Below are 19,506 nucleotides of genomic sequence, written 5' to 3'. Positions count from 1 at the left end.
TAAAAAATTTATTAAAGATAAGACAAAATGATTTCTATTATACATGTAGTTTTAACTGTATAATATCCTAGGTTCTTAATCTTAGTTTTCACTCATAAAAATACACTATGAGTAGAGCTAGTCATCCCCACGTCAGGGGCAATTTTCTACTGCAAAAGGAATAATTAGCTGTGCTTGTTTTGGTCTTGAAAAAAAATTCAAATTGAGGTTACTGACACCTCTGTATTCTATGTCAAAATGAAGACCTATTGTCAAAACAATCAGGTGGCAAAACAGATCATAGATAAATTAATACAATCTATAACTATGACGATAAAACATGATAAAATTTCCATAGTAAGTCAATAAAGCAGAATAGAGAAATACAAATATTTTTATATGAAACCCCATTACATCTCTAACAGCTGACTTCTTATTTTCAGAGAGATTCTCTAATATATTCCATCCACAGCCTTGGGTCCAGGGAATATTTTTTTTTTAAGTCTCTGGAATTTTAACACTAATGATTAAAGTCATTTTAAAATTGAGTTATTTCCTCAATGCCTTGGAAAAATGTGAGATTAGGGTGTCATCTCACAAAAAATAAATCAGCAGAACAAATATTGTTGATTGCCTAATTATTGACTGAATAATCCCTAAGTTTGGAATGAAATCAAGAGCTATGGTTACAGGATCAGAGGCACTGCAATGTAATAGATTCTAAAAACACTTTATTCGGCGGATGACTTAAATGCAAAGCTAAGTAAATCACTGGATGAAAATGCTAGGATGAGGTATTTACATGGATTGAATGTGAATTTACCAATAGCCAGGCTTATTTCCCTTATTCTTCTGCTAAATCACTATTCCTTTGTGCTGATGGACAATTAATTTCCCATTTTGTAGGCTTCTTATGTGCAACATTAAAACCTATCCAATTCTCACTTATTATCCCTATCTCACTTATTATACCCACAGATAAAGAGACTAAAGTCAATTTCTATTTAACCCAGCCTGCTGTAAATACAAACGCTTGCTTGACAAGCAACCTAGACATTGTTATCTCCTGTAGACACTACAAAATACCAATCCTCAGCAACTTGCAGGGATCAGAATAGAACTATCATATGACAAACTGCATGTTTGCAGGAAAATGAGGTTCAATTACAATAGATGTAAAATATACCCCCCTAAGAGATAGGATATAAGCAAAAGCTATGACTCAAAGGAACACTGTCTAGGGATCAAAGTATAAGTCATAAAAATAATAAGCGTTATTATGAAAAGAACAAAAAGACATCTTTTGAATTAAGGTTTTCACAATGTTGTCAAGATATTCAGTTTTTGTTCTACTTCATTAGTAAAGGAATCACTTGCCCTGATTCATATAAATATTTTTATGGATATTTAACACCAGTTACAAACAAACAACAATGCTACCTTTTTATGTAATTAAATGATGACTAATCTTTCTGATGGGGGAAAGGAACACACCCAAATTGCAAAACAAGTGAACTTTGAAGTAGAATATATTTTCTTCTATGCTTATGCTTTAGTAACCAAGGCCAGTTCATTTTGGGTGAGTTGTTTTCCTTTCAATATGTTTTTCATTTCTAATAGTACCCGATGAAGTCCAGTCAGGGAGAGGGAAGAGGGGGGAAAACACACCTCTTAAGAACAAAGGCTTCAATTTAGGCACAAACTACAAAGACACTGGTTGCAGTACTCATGCGAAATAATCATTGTTCTCAGTAACTCCAAAGCATGGTTTTAGAGTTTCTTGATAAAAATTTGTCATGCATCATGGGCTCTTGAAAAAGTAGTAAAATATTTGGGCACTATTTGTTTCCTAAATGAATGTAAATTTTCACAGCTTTTTTCAGATTAAATTCTCATTTTGTTCATTATTAACATATCTAAAACCATATGGTTATCAATATCCTTGACCTCAGCTGGCTTATAATAAAAGGACCTTTGAAAAAAGCTATGGTAGACATGCTTTCTGCATAGCTCTAATGTCGGTTAGTATAATTAATGTTAGCTATAGAAATAGAATATAAATTGAAAATTTGAACTTCCTATTCTTCATGATGCTTTTCCCTGCTTTAGAAAAAAAAATTAGCTTAGAGCTAAACTGGGGACTGACTACTGCATGGAATTTAGTTTGGCATATGGATTCCTTTAGATGGAATTGGCAATTCGACTATCTGACAATTTAAGGAGCACTGATTTTCCTTATATAAGATTCGAGGATGACGATTTCTCTTAAAACTAAACCTTATTTGCAAAAGTAGTTCTACCTTTCTCTATTTCAGAGAAACATAAATTAGTTATTTCATGCTGGACTCCGTGTTATTTCCTAAGTGGAGAGGACATGCTTCCTCAGAGCTCTTGAACTTGCTGGACCTGTTCTTGGAATGCTCTTCACCATGTACCCCACCTTGCTCTTTTACTTTTATCTCTGGTGGCTGTCTCCAATGAAATGTCACCTTATCACTGCAGTGAAACTTCCCTGACTACCATATTAAACATTTCTTTTTTTTTTTTTTTTTGTGAGGAAGATCAGCCCTGAGCTAACATCCATGCTAATCCTCCTTTTTTTGCTGAGGAAGACCAGCTCTGAGTTAACATCTATTGCCAATCCTCCTCCTTTTTTTTCCCCCAAAGTCCCAGTAGATAGTTGTATGTCATAGTTGCACAACCTTCTAGTTGCTGTATGTGGGACGCGCCCTCCGACTGGCCGCAGAAGTGATGTGTTGGCGCGCGCCCGGGATCCGAACCTGGTCCGCGAGTACGGGAGCGGCGCACTTAACCGCTAAGCCATGCGGCCGGCCCCATATTAAACATTTCAACACACCTTCTCCATCCCCTCATTCACTATCCTCTCTTTCTCTGTTTTATCTTTCTCCATAGCCCTTCCATTACCGGGTTAATTTAATGTATGTTTATTTTTTATTTATTTACTGTCTATCTTCCTCCTACTGGAACACTAGTGTGTAAGCTCCACAAAGGCAACGTTTTTATGAATGAAATGTCTTCAGAGCTAACACCACAGTTTGGCACATTCTATAACTGTGTTTGAATGAATTGTATCCATCTTATGCAGTCAATGTTATGATTTTATAACCTCAGTTCATATATGAAGTGCTACTATACTCTCCCGATATTCCCTGATTTGACGCAAATCTTTGCTTATGCTTTAGCACCTTGGGTCACTTGCTCCTTATCCCAGCTAGAGCCCTCTTCTTCATTGTCTTATTTCAGCAGTGGCCTTTTCCTTTGAGCTCTCTTTATTTTCCACGTGTTGTAACGCTTCATCTGCAATCCTCCGCGATCATTTCTATCACGTTTTCCTCGCAAAGCTGTCCTTTTCAACATCAATACATTCACACTCAATTGTTGCCACAGATCATTTGCTGCTTTTCTCCCTGGCTATATATCAAACTCTTTTGCTAATTTTCATTTTGCACCTCTTTTTGTGATCATGCATAGATGAGGTGTGAGAAGATAAAGTGATAACTACACAGCTCAAGTCAAATCCTCGGGAAGCAGCAATGTGAATTTCTATTACCATTTGACCACATGTCTGTCGCGCTAGAGAACACTGGTTTCTCGGATTTTCATTCAATAATACAATCAGTTTAGCTTATAAGGAGCCAATCTGGAAAGCTCCAAATGTATTTCTTAATGTTTAAATATATTGTATGCAAGGTCAAGCTGAGCAAAACTCAATGAATGCATTGATTCTTTCCAATTCCTTTCTCTCCCATTACACTTTGATCAATAAACCCTTTTCCCACTTTGACTCTGAAATCCTCTCTAAAGAGCAGCGCATAATTTTTGGAGTAGTTTCAATATGGCCTTATAGTTAATTTTAGAATTCTACAATTTTATTTTCCCTAGCTTATGGATTTGGGGTATAAGTTTGAGTGACATTGAGGAGACTGACAAGCCGGACCACGTTCCATTGGATTACCGGACTGCTTCAAAAAGACAGTCATTTTCCTGCCAGGGTCTTTTTATTCTATTTTTTTCTCTTATTCATATCTGTGTAATTATTTGTCAGAAGTTATTAAGTGAGCACTATGAGTCTACAGACTTGCCGAAAGAGCAATATACAAGTAGCTTTCTCTTGTACCATCAAACAGTGGCCTTTAGTTTTTCGGATGCTAACTCCAAGTGTTTCCACATTTCCAAGATGTTTCTAAGCCAATTACTCCCTCACATACAAAAAGCAACAACACACTTTGTACTATATTTGTTGAAATCCCTTCTTGTGCAATCTTAATTTTTAAATGTCCTCCAACAACTTTTGAATGAGACTCACTCTCTCAGGGATTTATGACTAAAATAATTATGACTCAGGATATTTGTTCACTTCACTTGCAAGTATTTCAAAGACCTCATGAATATAAAGCAATGTGCTTTAACATATGGGGATATAGACAATTATTATACAGGACTTGTGTTCACAAAGAGCTTATGGAATAGCCAAAAAGATAAGAGATTTATAAAGAAAGGAAAAAAGGCGACAAATATAGGTAGGGTATACAAATGTGCAATAAGAAATTCTACTAATAAATGTTTTAGGAGTTGACAGGGAGGGATCACTAAATGATTGAGCAATTTAAAATAGTTTTTGAGTTATATAAGGGGCCAACCAGAGTGAGAAGGACATCCACATGGGAGGGGATGTTCCAGCATAAGTGCAAGAGCCAAGGTAGATGAGTAGTTCTTGAAGAGTTGCATTTAAATAGGAGAAAGGAATGACATGAACATTAACGGAGGATGAGAGGAAAGCACAATAGGAAGGAATGTTATTTAGGTTTTATGCAGGGGGTAGCAAGGAGAGTAGTTTAGTTGGCCTGGAAGATTTCTATTAAGATATTCTGGAAGATAAAATTAGAGAGAGAGTTGTACCTACCTGTTTCTAGATTCTCCTTGTTTCAGCTGTTACATCATCTGCAGTCTTCCTAAAACACAAGTTAAGCCATATGTGACCAGTGCTCCTACGAGCATAATTAGAATTTTCTTAGAACAGTATTCATGGTCTTCTATGAAACATACAAGGAAGATGTCTGTGTGAAGGAGCAGCCAGGCAATAATATCAAATCCCAATAGGGTGAGTAAGGTATCCACATTGAGGGGTGACCTGAGATTGGGTGTAAGAGCTCAGGTAGGATGAGGAGGGTGTCCATTACAAGAAAGGCAGTGATAGAGCCCATGAGGCTAGGAGAGCAGTCGTATGGGTTGAGGTTGGTAACAGTGATGAAGATTAGTTATATAGAGAAGAATTCAAATAAATAAATATATTAAGACAGAAGGCAAGATTCTCATTGTCAGAGAAAGGAGTTACAATCATTGAAATACAGAAAACAAAAATGAAATATTTGGTTTTGGAGTATTGGTACAAACTCATAGTTTTCTTTCTATCTATTGATAAATATAGATGTAAAGGACAGGTCTATATATGTGTGTATGTGTTTATAATGTATCAATATAAATATTTTCTCTAGCTCTGTACACTAGGAGGACCTGGGAGCTGTTATACCTAATATGTAGATATTGGTTTCTAAATATTATTTTCCACTCAAAGGAATGAGCCTTTCTGAAGAAATGACTGATTTCATGGCTGGGGCAGTGTAAGATGTATAAGTATAAGATGATCTTGTATCTTGTTTTGTTAGAAAGCAAGGAAGTGCTTGAAAAATGATGGCAAAGTGCCAAAATCTCATGGGAGCTAGCTTAAAGGGGTTTCCACTGGACAAATCTGGGACAAGTTGATAATCAATATAAATAGTGGTAGGAAAATATTACAATCCTTTGAATAAAATAAGAAACCAAGTATCCGTAGTATAATTAATTAATTAAGTAAAACATTGATGAGGAATAGTTACACAGCTTCAAATACTGGTTGATTTCAAAGGTAAAATGAATAACTGGCAGAGGAGAAGCCTGGTGTATATGCGTTAATCAAATGATCAAAATGGACATCATCAATAATGGAACAAATCAAAATTATGTGCTCCAGTTCAGATGCAACAAGAATCACACAGCATCCTTTCTGTGATATTCCTGCCAAGGATGCATAACTTGAATCCAATTATGGGGAAGAGCAGATAAACCCAAATTGAGGGACATTCCACAAAATATCAGGCCTACAATCTCCAAAAGTGTGAAAGCCATGAGAATCGAAGAAACACTCAATAACTGTTCAAGAGAGGAGCCTACAGACACATGGCAACTAAAGGCAACACATGATTCTGAACTAGATAGATCCTTTCATTATAAAAGACACTATTGGAGAATCTGGCAAAATTTCAATGGAGTATGAATGCCATGCCCCAGGTGGTAGTAATATATCATTTTTAATTTCCTTATTTTGATGCTTTGTACTGTGGTTATGAAGGAGAATATCCTGTGTATACGGAATGCATACTAATGTGTTTGGGGGTGACTGGGTATCCTTTGGGAAAATTACTCTCTGATGGTACAGTTAAAATAAGTCTTTGAACTGTATTTGCAAATTTTCTGTATTTTTGACATTGTTTCAAAAACAATAATGTATTTTGGGGATTGTTACATTAAAAAAGAAAGGAAAAAAAGGAATACAACTTTCAATTTGACAATTCCATAAATGAGAAACATGGCTTAAAAAACAAATACCTCTGGATTTTGGATACAAATTAAATAAAGAAAAATTGATTTTATTGTGAAAAAATAAAAAATCTCTATTCTTATGACTGAGATATTAATAGTTGGCACAACAAGCAGGGAGGAGGAGAGTAAAAGGCAATAGCTGGCTAGTGGTAGTGGGTCAGAAAAGGGGGCACAGGAAAGCAGCCGACTGAAGATGTTTCTCCTCCTTCATGATGTAGTCAATGGATAATCTTGAAAGTTGAGTCCCGGGCCAGCCCCGTGGCTTAGCGGTTAAGTGTGCTATCTCTGATACTGGCGGCCCGGGTTCAGATCCCTGGCGCACACCGACACACGGCTTCTCTAGCCATGCTGAGACAGCGTCCCACATACAGCGACTAGAAGGATGTGCAGCTATGACATACAGCTATCTACTGGGGCTTTGGGGAAAAAAAAAGGATGAGGATTGGCAACAGATGTTAGCTCAGAGCTGGTCTTCCTCAGCAAAAAGAGGAGGATTGGCATCAATGTTAGCTCAGGGCTGATCTTCCTCACAAAAAAAAAAAAAAAAAAAGAAAGTTGAGTCCCAGGACAACATGCGCTAATGTATCTAGTGATGCACCTGAATAGAATCATCTAATCATAGGACATAAGGATTGTTTATGTTTTTTTTTATTTGTACATTTTTTACTTTTTAAAAGTGCACGACCTTTTTGTTTTCAGTTCTTTACGATTTGGGAGCTGCATAAATAGAATTAGAATTAGTTATCACTGTTACTTAGGTAGTTGTGAATTGCTTAGACAAGATAAATTGATCAATAATAGTCAAGTTTAACCATTACTAATTATTTTATAGAAGTCTGTAATGGGATTACATTAGGACAGTTTACATCCCCTATATTTCAATGTATATGGAAGAAGGGACGTGGGACTTTTTAATCAGGAAATTTATTATGTGCAAGGCATTAACATTAACACTTTTCTTTGAAAGAATTGAAAGAGTAGGGTTTTCTCTATGTTTCACAAAATATATGAAGAGGTCAGATACTGTTAGTTTGTTAGTGGCTGTCACAAATCTAAAGTTCACTAACTCATTGACTTACTGCCCCTTCATAAGCCATATTTTACTATAAGTTATCCTTCAATGAATCTCATCATTGTATTTACCAAGCTGTCATGGTTCTGGGTGAAGGATATCTGGAAAATACCGTACAGAGCAATATGTGGAGAAACTGAAGTACAAGAAGTTTAATGACCCTTTCTTGTTTCAGTAGCCACACTGCCAATACGGTTCAGTTGTCTGGATTTACTCATTGATTCTCCATTGCTTATAACATGACATTTCTCTCTTTCCCCTATGAGCTTGTCTATTGATATGCAAAAATCCCTTCCTTGTATGTATTGAGTACTTACAAAAGCAAAATATTCTGTGATAAACCTCAATGATATAAAAATCCATAAAACATAAATCATGCTCTAAATATCTGAAGAGGAAAACAAAGTAGTTTGTGAATTTAAGCTAAGAATAGATTATTTTCAGGTGATAGAATTCACAATAGTCACATGGCATATAGTTTGGATCTTAAAATAGATAGGATGGTAAAATGTAGAGTTGAGACAGAATGTTATCCCAAGAGGTGGAAATGATAAAGTTAAGGAAATTAAACTGGACAAAAATGGTCAACCCCAATGAGTGAAGAATCTGTGCTTCAGTTTGCTTGGTAGGGTGCATGAGAGACCAGCAGGAACTATGTCCAGAAAGTTATACTCTGATCAGATTTTGGAGGATGTTGAATGCTAAATTAAGGGGTTTGAATTTATTCTGAAGATTTTGGGAAGCTATTGGTGTGACACAATCTATGTCCTATTTCAGTGAGATCGATTGGGCAGCTATAAGATACTTGGGAAAAAATAACACACTATATAGGAAGACTAGGTGGAATGCTATTGTGGTAGTCTAAGTGTGAGATACTAGGGTCAATTAAGTTATAAACATTGTTCATAAAGAGGATGATCAACTGAAACATATCACAAAGATAGATAGACAGGATGTGAACACAAATGTGAGAGACATGTCAAGAATGTATCGAACTTTTGTACCTGAATGACTAGAATAGTGATACCATTAAACGAAATTGGGTTTAAAGTAGAAGAGTACTGGCAAAGAAGATAGTGAATTCAGTTTTGAATATTACTGCTAACTTACTAGTCCCTAAAACTATGGTGTCTGACTGTCCTTCTTGTACAACAATGATGTTGTAAAGCTGCCACCATCCCTCCCCATTTCAAATCTGGAAAGGGATGAGTTTCAAGCTAGCTTCCCATAAGAAATGATGGATTGCCCTAAACCAACCAAAACTTCTCATTAAGTAAATTTCATGACCAAAATTGATAAGATGACTAGCTGCAATGCCAACATTCCCATTTTGGGACTGAGGAAATCAACTGAAAATAGTGTTGTTATTTATTGATGAGTCACTGTAATGTATAATAGTAATGTTTTAGATATTATGTAAAAAATTTTTGGTTTTAGAAAAAACAATTATAAGTTCCTTGGGATTAGGGTTTAAAATTTTTTCATTAGCAGTATTAGTTTTTGCACTGGACTTTCATAATAAGGAGGTTTAGAACAAAATTTTTTATTCTGCCCATGACTTTTAATAATATAAAGGTCAGCCCTGGGTTTTGCCTTTGGATTATATTTATATGTTCATCTTTAATTGGAAAATATGGAAATACGTACTAGCATCCAATTAAAGATTATTCTATCAGCTCACTGAATGAAAAATGAAATCAGTTTCATTCCCAAGGCTAAGTTTTCTCAGACATTGCTGTTCAGTCTTATTCTTAACTGCTGAATTTTTTCCCTAAAAACAAGTCCTTTTTTTTCTGACCCAGTACTATAGAGGGGAGATCACATGCTTCCAAACAATAATGAGAAAATATTTAAAACTCTTTTTCCAAATCCAAACTGTTTTCTTGCTAGTCATTTTAAAATATATAGGGCCAGCCGGGTGGCGCAGGTGGTTAAGTGCACGTGCTCTGCTGCAGCAGCCTGGGGTTCGCCGGTTCAGATCCTGGCACGCACCGACTCACTGCTTGGCAAGCCATGCTGCGGCGGCATCCCATATAAACTGGAGGAAGACGGGCCCAGGGCCAGTCTTCCTCAGCAGAAAAAATAAAGAGGAAGATTGGCTGGTGTTAGCACAGGGCTGATCTCCACACATACACACAAAAAAAATTAAAATAAAAAATAAAATAAAATATATGAACATATCAGAACATAATAGAACAACAAACTTTTGTGTTCATAATCTTCTTATAACAGCGGAGTTTACCAAAAATAATTTTTTTTCTACTCTACTACATATATACACAATATGTAACTGAAAACTTGATCCTAATAAGAAAGTAATCATTCAAATATGGCTTATTCAAATACTGGGTCTGCCGGTTATTGGCTCTGTGACCTTGGGAAAGTTACTCAATCTCTTCCCATTTGATTTTCCTCATTCAAAAAATAAGATAAAAATAGTAACTCCTTCTTGGAGTTGTAGGAATTAAATTAGATGATGTAACATATATTATAGTGCTAGATACATAGTAAGCATGCAATTAATGTCAATAATTAGATCTGGTTTTGTTACTATTGCTGTTATTAATATTATTATCTTATGCTATGTAAGTACTATATTTCTGAGAGTCTTTCTAAATTACTTCCCCTTGTCTTTACATCAACATCCACAAGGATATTATGACCTGCCTCTTAAATAATTCTCAAATATGTCCTCTCCTCCCCATCAAAGCTGCTACTGCCTTTGCGTAGGCTATAATCTCCCACAGGTATTATGGAAATAGCCTCCTAACTCTATCTTGCAATGATCTAAACCTGACATACAATTTTATGCATTTCAACATCTTTGTACTAGAAGTATGTTCAGACAGCATCACTTCAATTCTATTATATGGTCAGATATTGATTCTGCCCAATTCAGAGAAGTAAGTATAAAAACAAAAAAGGTGTAGTTTAACTGTCTTGTATATAAAATGGTCAGAATTTTTTTCAGATAAAACTCCAAAAATTTTCTTCTTGAAATACAATGTATCCTTCTGAAATTCTGATTAGTGTTTTTATTCAAAAACACAGTTCTAAATAGTTTTGGAATCAAAATGATGGAATAAAACCTTCACTGGATCAAAATCACAGTATCGAAACCACCTAGGCAAACCACCACATTCCTCTCTTTATTTGATGCACTAGACACTTCTCCGCTGGGTAAACTTCGGTTTATTCACCAAGATTCAACGCTAATATCACTTTCTCTGTAGGCCTTTTCTGTTAACCTCTTATTTGACCGTGACCTCTGTCTTGTCCCTGGTCTTGATTTCAATTTACCAGAAATATACTAAATGTTATATTATATTTGTGATTAAATTTTACATGTTTGAAGTAGAGATAATAACTTGTTATTGTATTTTTTTTGTTTTGAATAGTATTTTAACTCAGTGTAGATGCTTGACAAAATGAAAATTGAATTGGTAAACTTACTAATTGTGGAAAAGACTTTTTCCCACAGTGGAAAGACCAAGGAAGGCAGACTGTAAATCCTGACAAATAGTTCATATTTATTAGGAAACTACAGAAACTCTAACTCATAAACAGAAATTAGAAAAAAATTTTGTGTTCTACCTATGTTTCCATGAGAGATTCAGTTGATCCACATTATTCGTAGATTCCATATTTGTGAATTAGCCTACTCACTAAAACTTATTTTTAACCTCCATGTCAATACTCCCAACACTTTCCTTGCCATTCATGGACACGTTCATGAGCAAAGCAGTGAAAAATTTGAGGAACCCAAAGCACAAGTTCTCAGCTGAGGTAGAACAGGAGGAAGCTCCGCCCTCTGTTTCAAGTCTCACAATGTAAACAAACATCCCTTTCCCAGTCTATCTAGTGCCACATTTTTCACATTTTTGTACTTTTTGTGGTTTCACTGTTTAAAATGGCCTCTATGCGTAGTGCTGAAGTGCTGTCTAGCATTCCTAGGTGCAAGAAGGTTGTGATGTGTCTCCCAGAGATGATGTATGTTAGATAAGCTTTGTTCAGGCATGAGTGCTATTGGCTGTGAGTTCAATGCTAATAAATCAATTATACATATATATATTTATATATAAAACAAGGAGGCTCACAGGAAACTAACTCTGTTTCCCCTAGAAACAATGGCTCAGCATTCACTAGTACAATGGTCATGGTGACTTTGTAAAACAGAACCACTGTGAACAGAATATGTATACTTTTGGTTTCCAGTTGCACTTGTACAGAACTTGGAAGTTGTCGCTCTGTCCTAATAACAAGTAAAAAGCTGAACAGACAGAAAAATCACCAACTCTTCTTAGATCCATAGGAGAGGGGAAGACAGAACAATTCACTGCCCTAAGGTTAGAGAGACAGACAGACTAATACAGGAAGTCACGGCTTACCAGAGCAGAGATCATGAGCAGAAACCACCGCAGGAACCAGTTCTGGGGTAGGAAAACCTGAACTGTAATTGATGAATTGTTGGAGGCTCCATGTGGACAATTCTGAGAGTTAAAAACTCCAGGGGGACCCAGTCATAGGGGGAGCCACAACAATATTGTGAGATTTACTTCCAGGAGCTTAATGAGGTTACCACAGTAAATAACAGATAAAAATCCTCACGTGCTTCTGGCAGGGAGAGGGGAAAAGGATCCATTTTGAAATGTATCAGAGCACTCTGTTCTTCTTAACAAGCCTGCCCTCCGGGGAGACTAGTTAACCAGATCCTAACCTGTTGGGGTATTATCAGAATCTAACTGACGTGCGGAAAGGAAATAACCAACTCCAGCCGACTCTAGCTTTCCATGTGGGAGAAGGGAAATACCCAATTCCTGCTCACTCTAGCCATTTGCCGCACCAAATGGTTGGGGGAGAAAAGACTTGAGAAAAGCTTGTGCAGTTCGTAGCCCAGAGGCACAGGCTCACTAAAAGACGGAGACCTAACCACAGGTCTCAGAAGGCTTCCCCTCCTCCACAACTTGCCACCACATTACTAAAGGCCTGTTTACAGCAGTTCCTTTTAGACAGTACATCATTTTTGGCTATCAAGAAAATACTACAAGGCATTCCCAAAGGCGAAAAACACAATTTGAAAAGACAGAGCAAGCATCAGAATCTGACTTGGCAGGGTTGTGGGAATTATCAGACTGGGAATTTAAAACAACTACGATTAACATGCTAAGAGCTCTAATGTGTAAATTAGCATGCAAGAGTAGATGGACAATGTAAGCAGAGTTGGCAATCGTAAGAAAGAACAACAAAAATTCTAGAGATCAAAGACACTGTAACAGAATCAAGAATGCCTTTAATAGGCTTATTAGTAGACTGGAAACGTCTGAGGAAGGAATCTCCGAGCTAGAAGATATATCAATAGACTCCTCTAAAACCAAAAAGCAAAGAGAAAAGCTACTGAAGAAACAGAACAGAATGTCCAAGGACTGTGGGTCAACTATAAAATGTGTAACATTCCTTTTGTATTTTACACATTGTGTAACGTATGCATAATGGGAATACCAGAAGGAGAAGAAGGAGAGAAAGAACAGAGGAAATATTTGAAACAATAATGACTGAGAATTTCCACAAATTAATGTCCAGCACCAAAACACAGATCCAGGAAGCTCAGAGAACATCAAGCAGCATGAATGCCAAAAACTACACCTAGGCATATCATTTTCAAACTCTAGAAAATCACAGATAAAGAAACAATTCTGAAAGAAATCAGAGGAAAAAAACACCTTATCTATAGAGGAAGAAAGATAAAGATTACATCTAACCTCTCCAGAAAACATGCAAACAAGAAGAGAGTGGAGTGAAATATTAAAAGTGTTGAGAGAAAAACCACCAACCTAGAATTCTGTACCCTGCAAAATTATTCTTCAACAGGGAAGGAAAAATTAAGACTTTCTCAGGCAAACAAAAATTGAGGGCATTTGTTGCCAGTAGCTCTGCCTTGAAAGAAATGTTAAAAGAAGTTCTTTAGAGAGAAGGAGAATAACATGGGTTAGAAACCCAGGTTTATATAAAATAAGGAAGACCTCACTAAAAAGATAATGAATAGTGAAGGTAAAATAAAAACTTTTATTTGTATTACTCTTAATTAATCTAACAGATAACAGTTTGTTGAACTGGATATCCTTGCCTTCAATTTGATTCTCTTTTATAATTTCTATGTGCTTGCTAAAATTTCCCATTTCCTCCTTGCTTTCCATCTTTTCCATTTTTATTGTAGTAATTTGAATGTCTTTGACTAATAATTTCAACATCTGGGCCATCTCTGAATTTGCTTCCATTGACTGTTTTCTCTCTTGAGACCAGATCACATTTTCTTGCTTTTTCATGTGCTTAAATACCCCGGATGGAAGAAAATACTTCTACTAAATACAATATTTGATTATATGACCAAAGTTTTAATTAAAGGAACAGTAGATACTGAAGTAAATAACATTAACCTCTGGAAAGTGGCCCCCTCTTTTTCTGCCATGTTGCTAGATTGGTTGCTGAATCAATCTCCATAGGGTCTCTGGGCAGCTGTAATTTGACTAACTCACTAGCTTTATATTTTTTGTGAGCTGGATCCTTACTTTCCTTTCAGAGGAGCCTGAAATCTGAGCACTGGTGAGATTTCAGAAAGCATCCTTTGCTTCACAGCTGAGTAACACATTTTTGTGAGTGTGAAAAATCTCCCCAGGTTTTTAAGTCATGGAGAGTACTCTTTGCTCTCCAGCTGTGCACCGTGGGAAATTTCTTTCATTTGTTACCCTTCCCACAACTTCTACCGCCGCCAGGCCAGGCTCTGTGGAATTTTAGAATGGCTTTGGAGTTGCTTATCTTTGCTTTCCTGCCCTGCCTTCATTCTTTGGTAGTTGAAATTCCAAAGTGCCTGGGGGAAGGGTTTTCTCCCAGCTCTCTTGCTCTCCCTTTACCAGGAATGACCTTGGAATGGAAAGAACAGAGCGCCTTCTCAGGGTTTCTCTTGTCTCTTTCACCCTCTCCCTTGCTTTGGAGAAAGAGAGGAGCTTGCATTTGGGTGAAGCTCCACATGCCTCACGGGAGATCATTCTCAGCTCTCTTCTTCTGACCTGTTTTGATATACTTCCACCCAAATTATATAAATACCCAGGAGTAAGAGTTGCTGGGTGACTACAGACTAGTTCTGTTGGAGGAGTTTCTCTGATGTCCCATCTGGCACACAAGCTCACAGGAGACTCTTTGATTTTTAAAATGTTAGCAAGTTTCTACCCCCTTCTCCCTCCTATCCCACCCCCCGCCCCACGCTGACGCTAATGGTGGACTCCTCTTCCTTTGCAGTTCTAGCAGAGCTGGGAGCCCTGTCATTTTTATGACAGGTTTGCCACTTTCTGGAGTTTAGTTCATTTAGGAATCTTTGCGTCTTCAGCTCTCTGAGGTGTTTTTTTAAAACTCTGATGTGTTGTAATTTATCAACTTTTTGTTGATTGTTAGGATGGGACAAATAGTCACTTATAAGTTTTCATTTTCAAAGTTAAAATGAAACTGGGTTTTAAAAATTTTAAAGATCAAAATCTTTACTCTTTTGCAGTGCATTCTTAATGAAATATCCTTCAAACACTTTGAAAGGAGGTCTTGCAGGGCCTATCACCTTCTTTCATATCATTTCCTGAGGATTTACTCTAACACTTGTTTTTACCTGGTATTTATTTTCCCATTGCTACAGATTTGATTTCTGCTTGTTGGTCCCAGCTCCCTCAGCTGTGTACTTTGTTTGGATTGCTAACTTGAAACTGGAATCATGACAGATGTAACCTCCAGAGTTTCCCTCATCTTGCTAATTTGTAATGTGTTTGTCACATACAAGACCGATGTCTGCTCCTTGAACATTAACTCAGGTTCAGAACCTTGTTATGAAAGCTCACAATTGACTCTGCATCTTGTATCAGACAAAAATAGTGCCCTCAGGGCACTGCAGGGCCAAGACTGGAGATCACAGTGACAGTTTCTTCCCTGCCGTATAAGAGTGACCTCTAGCTATAAGCAATGGGGTATAAGGAATGGAGAGAAAATTAAATCTCAGAATCCAGCCTTCTCGTTTACCAATAGCCAACAACACAGATGTTTCATCATTTTGGAGCATGTGCTAGAGACTCTGAGGCACCAACCCTCTTTCTCCTACACATTTGGTTGTACCAGGGGATTCTAACTTCCAGATTTCTACTGGAGAGGGGAGAAGGAAGTTCATGTCTCTCCCATTCCTACATATTCTACTGGTAGATGACAATTTGGAATTTCCAAGAGTACTAAGCAATGCAATAAAATATCTACCCATGATATTAATTCAGAGAGTCTGATAGATAACAGAGACAGTGACCCACTGTAGCACACATTGGCTTATTTCCAAAGAGCTGTTCTGGAATTATGACACTGTAGACACCATTCAGTGAAGAACTCTGAGGAAACTACATAATGCCCTAGCCAAATCTTCTAAATATTCCAGCATTCTGAATTGGTTGATCTTACATTGATGATACAGTTATGGCTAGTGTTTCATCCTCAATTTCTTGAGGCTACTGCTACTTGGTTTCCTAACACACTCAGGATTATGCATATCCCTGGAGCTAGTGGTATGTGTGCATCACCCATTGACACCTACAGGAGCAACTTTTTATTCAATTTAATAAAATTTACCATAGAATCCCATTCTACAGTGACAATACTCTACATAGATTCTCACTTGACAATGCTCACTCCACTGGGGACCTCACTGGTCCTTACCCTATGCTGTATCATAACCACAGTCCTAGAGGTACATATTATATACAAGTGAAACTTCAGGTTGAGAGTACTCCCCTAAATTTAAGACAGTGATCAACTTGGGGACAATATTCTGACTAGCTCTTGACCTCAGTCTAATGTACTTTGATTCAAAAAGGCCTTGCAGATAGAAGCCCTCTACTAAAGAGAGGCAGTGATCAATGAGACCAGTTGTGTTGAATTGCGTAGCAAGAAAAATATTAACCCAATGATGCCTAATATCACATGTATGCACCTTTGCTTTACACTTGGACTTTTCTAGTTGTCAGTCCATAGCCAATCATCTCCTAAAGACCTATAATAACCATTCTACTTCACATTTCTATAATCATAATTTCTAAGGTTTCCTGATGGCTCCCGTCTCACTGGCCGTATCTCTTCCAAGCATTATGGAAAAATGTAATGTGCAAGGGAACTAGTTTAAGACATGGAGGCAGAAGGATTGTACTACTTTTTCACATGTGTTCAATGCTTTTAGTTCTTGTCAAATATTCCCTTCCTCCCTAAACATGAGGATGAGGTAGTCTGCAAGCAATCAATGGATTATCTCTCCTCCATCTTGCCTTTTTTCCTACATTGTTATCCAATGTCCCAAATCAGCTCTGTGAGGCATGCTTCTTTATAAGGTAGGTCTCAATTATAGCCTGAAACTTAACTATTATGGAGGAATGTGATGACAAATACCCAGTAGTATTTACTATCACTACTGTCTTCCAACCTAAGTTATATGCCAAGTAGATGTCATCAAACCTGCTTCTGGTGCACTTGGAATGAGTTATTTTTCAAGAGGCTTCTTTGTCCCTCAAGTAAATATTTATTGCCTGACCCCAGTCATATACTGACCCCAGCTTAGGCTTAAACTAGGTCTCCAGTTATTATAAACTGGGTGTCTCCATGATTATAAACTGCTTTATGTAATATTTATTTATGCAATTATTTTATCTTTCTCATTTGAGAATAAGAGCCTTAAGGGACATCATCATTCATCTTTGTATATCAAGTTTAAAGGCAATTTGTCCCACATGGTAAGTAGTAATGAAGAGGAAAAGTAGAATGAGAAAGGAGAGAAAAATTGAGAAGGAAAGAAGCAGGAAAAAAAAGGAAATAAAGCAGAAAACAAGTGGGGTAGCAGACAAAAGCAAAAGTTTTCAATAATTTCAAAAACTTCCATCACGAGAATTAAGATTTAATAAAACAACCTAACCAGTAATGCTTATAGTATAGACAAGAAAATAATGGAACATTTATTATAAAGTAAAAACTTTCTGTTTGTAAAACTAAATGTCATTGCAGGAAGAAAGCAATAGAGCTTGGGAATTAGGGCAACAGAGAAATCTTTAAAGAGAGAATCAATGAGACCAAAAAATGCCATGGTCTGTCAGATTCATATCACCCATTAAGAGATAAGTGAACAAAATCCTGACTCCCAATTCCTTTATATCATCAGTCTGTTAACATTTAATAATTTAAACCAGAAAACAGAAAATAGTGTTCTATCTAACAGTTATTAAAGCTAAAAGTAAAACAGATGGGAGCATTTGTATGGGCATGTTATGAATCTAACACACAACTTTAACGTTTCTTGATTTTTTTATGTCATTTATAAAAGTGATTTCTTGAGCACATGGATATGAAGTGAAATCAACTATTAAAAGACCATATATTCCACTTCTACTCATGTCCAAAATTATATTTTCCTTGGACACAGAGATGCTTTATCCTTTTGGCAATATAAATGGTTGAGGGTTATCCCTGTCGATAAAGTCCTATTCTTTTATATGGATGATATGTTTAGCAAAAATGCCTCCCAGCTCTCTAGACCAGTCATTACATCTTTATTAAAATGAAGATTCTCTCTTCCTATTCCATACATAATGAATAAAAATCTCTAGTACTAAAGACAGGGAATCATTATTACAATGATTTCCAAAGATTTGAATGCAGCTATCCTGGCTCTTGTCCTAGGATGGAAATTTAGAATCACTCTTCAGAGCTCCATATTGTCCATGTTAGTCACTATCCAAAAAGCTGATTGCTCGGATCCCACTTCTAATGTGTTTAGGCGTCATCACTGCCTACCCTATTTCAGTTCCCAGTGTGTTCACATTTTGGCTGGGTCTACCACCAATGCCCAAACTCAGTACTCACTGAACTCCATATTTAATGTGGTAACCAGAGAGTTCCTATGAATCATCTGCAATATGTAAGGACTTAGTTCTTCACTCCAAGCCCAGTATCCCAAATGCATAAAATGGAAAATATGAAATCTATTTCATGATATCTTTGGGAGACTAATAGTGAGTTGATTTGCCATGACTAATGCTCAAGAAAATGCACCCTCTCCTGTAGTCAAGTCTCAGTAGATGGAGTTTAGCTTCGACATACTGCCAATACAGAAGCTAGTGCTCCAAGACTGTACTGAACTCAAACGTAATGGAGTCGGCAGAGTCAGAGAAGAGAAGTGAACCCAAACATGTCAGAAGATTACCCTTTCTCAACCTGCTTGCAGCTCTGTGTGGGATGCCTTTCCCGTCTCTTAGAAGCTATTCCTAGAATATTTGCATCTAACAGCCCACGTAGGATAGCATAATTAGAAAAGGAGGAAAGTAGATGCTTCTATATCATTTTATAACTATTATATGCCAAGATAATGAGAATTACCATGATGAATCATTGCCAGGTTTGATCTTCTGACTGAAGATTTTAAAGAGCTCAGTGCATTTTGAAGATGTCTAAAATTTTTAGGCTTCTGGCAATAAATATAAAACTCACAGCTTAGTGTCAGCTATTTTAAAGAGGAAGAATAGTTCAAATCAATAAGAAATATTTAGTTGAAAACTAGCATTGTTATTGCATTAAGGTAAAAATGTCTTTAATGCATTCAAATCTTTATCAATTGAAAAGACCAAATGGAAGACACATCAAAATATATGAGATCAATATAGAAACAAGTGTATATTTTTTTAACTAGAAGCTTCAAGACATTTAAAGAACTAGCACAATGTCTTTTGGAAGTAGGAGCA

This window comes from Diceros bicornis, chromosome 3 (genome assembly GCF_020826845.1).
Source record: "Diceros bicornis minor isolate mBicDic1 chromosome 3, mDicBic1.mat.cur, whole genome shotgun sequence".
Lineage (NCBI taxonomy): Eukaryota > Metazoa > Chordata > Mammalia > Perissodactyla > Rhinocerotidae > Diceros > Diceros bicornis.
The sequence above is the reverse complement of the archived record's forward strand: the minus strand, read 5'-3'. Positions refer to the sequence as shown.